Here is a 6635-nt window from a genome sequence, read left to right on the forward strand (position 1 = left end):
TCAAAGTCGGTTTGCACATATTGACAATGATTGAAATGTCATATGCGATTAATCAAAACGCGGCGAAATACTATCAATATATCGATAAAAATAATCATGGATAAATAACAAGAAAATTACCAAATCCATAAATTAAAAATCGATGTTTAAACAATAAATCAAGGACAAACATTAAAATCAACAAGTATCTAAAAAATGAGAATAAAAAAAATAAAAGGAGTAAAAAAATAAAAATAAAATACATAGAAAAATGAAAACAAAATGGAAAGTGTAAGAAATGGGGTACAAGGTATCGAACCCGTACCCTAGGGTTTGCCAACCCACACCCTTATTAACTTGTATTCATTAATATATATATATTCAAATCATGCGTTGCATTGATTAAAAAAACAAGTTAACAAACTTGAAGCATTAGTAGCAGACACGAACCAAACAGAAAATAGGAAACCACTGGTTACCTACTAAGTCGAAGACGGAAGGACAGTTACAAACGTTTGTGAGCTGCTTAAAAACCGTGTTGCCGTGAGTTGGCTTGTTCATCGAGTCACGTAGCTTCGACCTTCAAGCGTTAATCCGACACAAAGGTTATGGCGTGGGGATTCAACTGGCAGATGGTGATAACGGTGACGGAGTTTCACGGTAGCTGGTTCAAAACGAAAATAGAAGGGGTGGTTCAACGGTAGGGTTTTCTTTGTGTGAACAGTCTTCTTGAATCCTCTAGGGTTTTTCGGCTGCTCTCTTTATGAACAATGGCCTCTCTTTTTATATGTGGCTAATCTCCTTCCTCTGCTGTGTAGTGGAGGCTATTCATACGGAGGATGCTTGAAGGTTTTTTGTCCTCACCCCAGCTTGGTGGTCTCTCCCTCAATTCTCTTCATTTCGAAAACTTTACCGTTGGTAAGAAAGGTTTCACCACTGTAAACCTACTTAGATGAAAATAGGATGCGTTTTTGACTCGAATTGATTTTGTGTGCCATGTCTTGCAGTAGTCCTGCTACATTGGCTATAGCCTCCCCAGCTAGTTGTGTGGCCTTAGCATGAGCATATTCTAAGTCACCAGAGAAACCCGACACGAACATTTTCTTTAAGACAGTGGCTGCGACAACAACTGGGAAGACATCAATGAGAACAAGGGCAAGCCACCACTGCAATACAAACCAAAATTCCTAGCACTTGAAGGCCTTGCATTACTTTTTCTGGCATTGCTTGTTGAACTTTCATTTGCCGTCTCCTGCATTCTGATAAGCTTGGCATAAACTCCATTTTCCCCTTTAGCAAAGAGCTCGTCGTGAGTTCCGATTTCAGAAACACGTCCATGCTGAAGTACAACGACAAGGTCCGCTTTACGAATAGTAGATAGTCGATGCGCGATTACAAGAGTTGTTCTACCAATCATGAACCTATAAAGAGCTTCTTGAACCAGCTTTTCTGACTCGGAGTCCAATGCACTCGTGGCCTCGTCTAGGAGAAGAATTGCCGGGTTTTTCAGCATTGCTCTCGTAATTGCTATTCTCTGCTTTTGTCCCCCTGATAGTTGCAATTCTAAGGCATTTTGTTTGAGTAACAGGTCTTCCGCGGTTAGCTATAGATCCTGGCATATTTGGTCCTAGGTTCCCTCGTGTTTGTCTTTCAACACCTTCTTCAATGTCACTGTTATAATCATCAATCAAATCTAGAGGGCGAGCTTCGGTCATATTCTTTGAGTTTAAAAAGTCAAGCACACCATCTAATGAAAGATTATGAGTTATCTGGAAGCGTCGCAACAAAACCTGATCGGAAACATCATACATGCAGACATATCTGCTACTGCCCCCGACTAATATGTAGCTTCCGTCAGCTGAATAACACAAGGTTGTGAAGCACTTCCTGGTACTTGAGTTAGCAAATGTTCTACAGTCAGTCATAAGACGACCTCCAGCAATATCTCTAGAACCTTCAATTGTATACATCAGTACACCATCTATTGGATCCCAAAAATGAATTTGCCCATCCAATGTACTGCAAGCTAGCTGTCTTTCATCTGGATGATAAGCTATTGTCAAAACATCATGTGTGCGTGGCCATGTTTCAACTGCTCCTATCCTATCAAACACATCCCACAACCAAACAGTCTTATCCCATGATGATGAAGCCAAAACAACATTTGTAGGAGAAAATACTAGCCCATGAACAGGAGCTTCGTGACCACTAAGCACGTCTAACAAACGCCAGTTCTCATCGACCAAACAAATATCTCAAATGAATCTGAAGTGCCTGCACATATCACTTCACCACTTTGATCTACTTCCAGAGAAATAAATTGTCTTGAAGAAGGAGTGGTAAATATCCTAAAACTCCGATAACGTATTAAATCCCATGCACGAATAGTCCCATCAAGAGATGCACTGAGCAGGCTATTGTTATTTGCCATAAAATGCAGAGTTGTAACATCATTAGTGTGCTAAAAAAACGTAACAAAGCAAAAGCCCGAGGAAACAGTCCAAACCTTCACTTTATTATCATCTGCTCCGGTAGCAAGGAGTTGAGAGTCCGACGAATATGCCACATAATTGACATCAAAGTAATGACCCTGCTGCTTCAAAATATAACTCTCAGACCGCCACTCCCACACAAGGAGCTGACCCAGTTTGGGACAACCAAAAGACAACCAATTTCCAAGGTCATTAAAGAAAGCAGTGGTGATCTTCTCTTTTGATATGGACATCATATGAATGCACACGAAATCCGGCATCTGATACAATGCAAACACACCATTTGAAAATCCAACAACCACCATGTCTAACCCTCTATGATAATGGCAAGTCGAAACCTTTGCTGCATATCTCGTTGCAAAGGAGTTGGTTGTTGTTGCAAACTCATTTGCTGTTGCAATTATGCAGGTTGAGATTGAATCTGTGGCATCAATTGCTGCGGTAGCACTTGTCGTTGTGACTATGGCAACATGTCTAATTTTGTTAATGACCTGAAAAGGACCAAAATAGCGTAACCCTAGTTTATGATTTTTCCATAAGGCAATGGAATGTTGTCGGTATCGTTAGAGCTTAACCAATACGTGATCACCCACTTGGAATTCCAAGACCCTTCTCTTGGAGTGTGCAAACTTCTTCATTGTTTACTGCGCTTTGGACATATTTTCTTTGAGTAAAGCTAAGACCGTATCATGTTCTTGTAGTAATGTTTGAAGTGAAGGGGGGGTCAAAAGGGTTGTTGTCATACTTAATTAGCATAGGAGGATCTCTACTGTAAACTGCTTTTAACGGACATATATCGATGCTAGTGTGAAAAGCTGTATTATACCATAATTCAGCCCAAGGAAGCAATTTGGACCAAGCCTTAGGGTTTTGACTCGTAAAGCAAGGTAAGTACGTCTCCAAGCATTGGTTGACAACTTCAAATTGTTCATCCGTTTGAGAATGATATGTCGGACTCATGGCAAGAGTAGTACCACTTAACTTGAAGTGTTGTTGCCAAAACTGACTAGTAAAACTTTGTCCCTATCCAATACAATTGATTTAGGGAACCCATGGAGCTTAATAATTGTTTTGATAAAAATCTCAGCAATTTTGGCAACTGTGTAATAACTTTTTCAGAGCAGTAAAATGACTATACTTGGACAAACTATCAATAACGATAAGAATAGCCGAGTATGCATTTGAATTAGGAAAACCTGTTAAGAAGTCCATAGAGATATCCTCCCAGATTTGGGCTGGAATAGGAAGAGGGTGCAATAGGCCTGCTGGACGTGCAATTGATGCTTTAGCTTGCTGGCAGACCAAACACTATGATACAAAATCCTTGACGTCATAGTTCATGGCTAGCCAATAAAATTGTGATGCTAGTTTGGCCTTGGTGCGGCTGATGCCAGCATGTCCGCCCAGAGGGGAAGCATGGAACTCTTGGAGTAACAATTCAATAATTTGTCTATCCGCAGGAATGACCAACCCGATAAATTTGTGCAACCAATGTTGTTGTTCCGGTGTTTGGATGGGTTGATCCGTCAAAGCCTTCAAATTTTTTTGATCTGCCTTGATTGTGAACTTTTGACCAATAAGATAATGACAAAATTTCGAGATAGCTTCAGTGATATCATAGAGTTCTCGCACATAAGTCGACTGTTTCTCATCCTTGGGGACAACTTCTTAGAGAAGTATGCAATTGGATGTTTATCTTGGCTTAGCACTGCACCAATACCAGAACCCGAAGCATCAATTTCGAGAATAAATTATTGATGAAAATCTGGAAGAGCAAGTACTTAAGCTACTGTAATTGCCGTCTTGAGCTGCTTGAAAGCAATGGTTGCTTGGTTATTCCACTAAAAAGCATCTTTTTTTCAATAATGATGTCAATGGTGCTGCAATAGAGGCATATGCTTTGATAAAGCGACGGTAGTAACCAGATAACCCTAAAAAACCATGTAATTGTTTAATACTTGTGGGAACAGGCCAATCTAAAACTGCTTTGATCTTGGAAATATCTGTTTTCACGCCTTAACTAGAGATTGTGTGACCCAAGTAATTTACCTTTGTCAACCCAAAACAACATTTAGAAAGTTTAGCAAATAAGGTATGATGTCTTAGCAAGGTGAGGACCACTTCCAAGTGTTCAAGGTGGGTTGCCCAAGATGGACTGTAAACGAGTATATCAGTGAAGAACACCAATACTGAATCTTAAAGTTGAACTAAATAAAAGACAATTAAACAAAAGTCGCAAATGATTCTACTCCATTAGGTTCCTTTTCATTAAGTTGATCATCTCCCAAATGCAGTCATGGAGCCTCTTACTCCATTCTTACCCAAAGCAAATAAACTCAAAGATGTGTAAAACACATTGCCACACCTCCCTTTACACAACTTGATTCATCACATGTTTCTGGGTGTAAGATCTTCAATGCAGCTTGACCGGTTAATACACCAAACCAATAACTGATTTTATCACATGATAAAGGGTTCCATGTCTTCCTTGACCAAGGGAAAATAATCACTCTATCTCAAGACAAATGGCGAGGCCCAAAGGTTTATGGAATAGCAGGTGATGACAAGTCTAAACGAAACAAGTCGTGGATAGATTCATGACCAAATGAAATGGTCATGAGGAGAAAAGAAAATGAATGATTGATGGGGAAAATTTTCAGGGTCAAAATCGGGGTATGACAACGCCCATGCTAGCTCATGAAGAAACTTGCTATTTTTGAACTTTTGAATGGAAGTGTGTAAACATCACATGCATTTGCTATAAATAGAGAAGCATTGTGATTAGAACTTCATCAATACCTTGCCCATGCTCTTCCAGACCAATCCATACCCTCTATTGCATAGAATTTCTGAAGATTTCTTTTGAAATCGATCTGGAACTTCATCTTCTGTTTGGAAGTTCAAACTCCAGAAGTTCACTTCCCTTTTCATCTCAATATGTTTCTGCAAGCTAGAGGAAGAGAAAGCAAGCAAATCCAGATCAAGATCAAGTAAATTTGAATCAATTCGAAGGTGATTTTTTAGAAACTTCATCTCTTCGATTCTCTCTCAATGCTTCAGCATTATTTATGATTTTTGGTTGGTTGAAGTCCTGCCAATGTAGGCAACAAGATTGAGTTTCTTTGAGATCAAATTGATGCAACTCAGTTCATGATCCTCAAAATTCAAATCCCCGTATCTTTTTATATACTTGGAATTGGAGAAAATTGAGGCAAGATTCATGATCCTGATCATTTTCTCTTTGAAATAGTGTCCTTGTTTGTCATTTTCCGTTGAAATGAAGTTGGACCAGGCCGGTGGAGGTCACAGGAGAAGATGACCGGATCCCCAGCTCCGGTGGTGTGTTGGCATACCTCCTGGTCATCTGATCATGTTTGGACGTTATAATTTGGACCATTGCTATGCATTACGTGTACATTAAGTTGACTTGTGTGCATGGTGGAACGCGCGCGTATGGCCATCAGCTCTGCCACCTCAATTAATGAGGGAGATCTGATGGCCCTTGTTTTTTTTTTTTTCTAATTTTTCATTTAATCCACTTATTTTGATTAATTTATATTAATTTCATTTTTAATCCAAAAAATATGGGACTTTCACCAAAAATCTTTAAACATATTCCTCTTTCATTTTCTGAATTAAAATTATTTTTTTGGATAAATTTTGGTATTTTTCATGAATTAATTTTTTTTGTGCATATTTTTTATTATTTAAAAATACTTCTGACTTTTCAAAAATCATGAAATTTTTTGTCTAAGGTCCTTTGACCTAGGATAAATCTCTTGGCCATTTATTTGGTGTTTTGAAGAGATTTTAGGTTTTGACCAAATTAAATTGAATTTAAATATATTTTTAATTTGATTTTTAATTGATTAATTGCATAGAAGTTATGTTGAGCCATTCTTATTTACTTGTGATATTTTACTATGTGTTTGGGTCTTGGTCAAGGTTGATTTGACTTTTGTTAAGTTAAAATCATTGGATTTAGGGGATTGATGAAATGTACATTTCATCTCCCAAAATGAATGAATGATTTTAATTTGATAAACTTCCTCCCATGACCAATTTGTGTTTCTCTCATCTCCCATCCCTCTTCATCTTCAATCCCATTCTTTTCCATCCCTTTCATTGATAAATGAAATCTCAAGATCCAAAGGCTAATTGGGT

General features: G+C 38.5%; 1 pseudogene; it reads right to left on the bottom strand.

Moving 5' to 3' along the window:
• Positions 1–1400: 1400 nt before the first annotated feature.
• On the bottom strand, positions 1401–3109 carry LOC127136564 (periodic tryptophan protein 2-like; annotated as a pseudogene).
• Positions 3110–6635: the final 3526 nt, after the last annotated feature.

Source organism: Lathyrus oleraceus, chromosome 4 (genome assembly GCF_024323335.1).
Source record: "Lathyrus oleraceus cultivar Zhongwan6 chromosome 4, CAAS_Psat_ZW6_1.0, whole genome shotgun sequence".
Taxonomy (NCBI): Eukaryota; Viridiplantae; Streptophyta; class Magnoliopsida; order Fabales; family Fabaceae; genus Lathyrus; species Lathyrus oleraceus.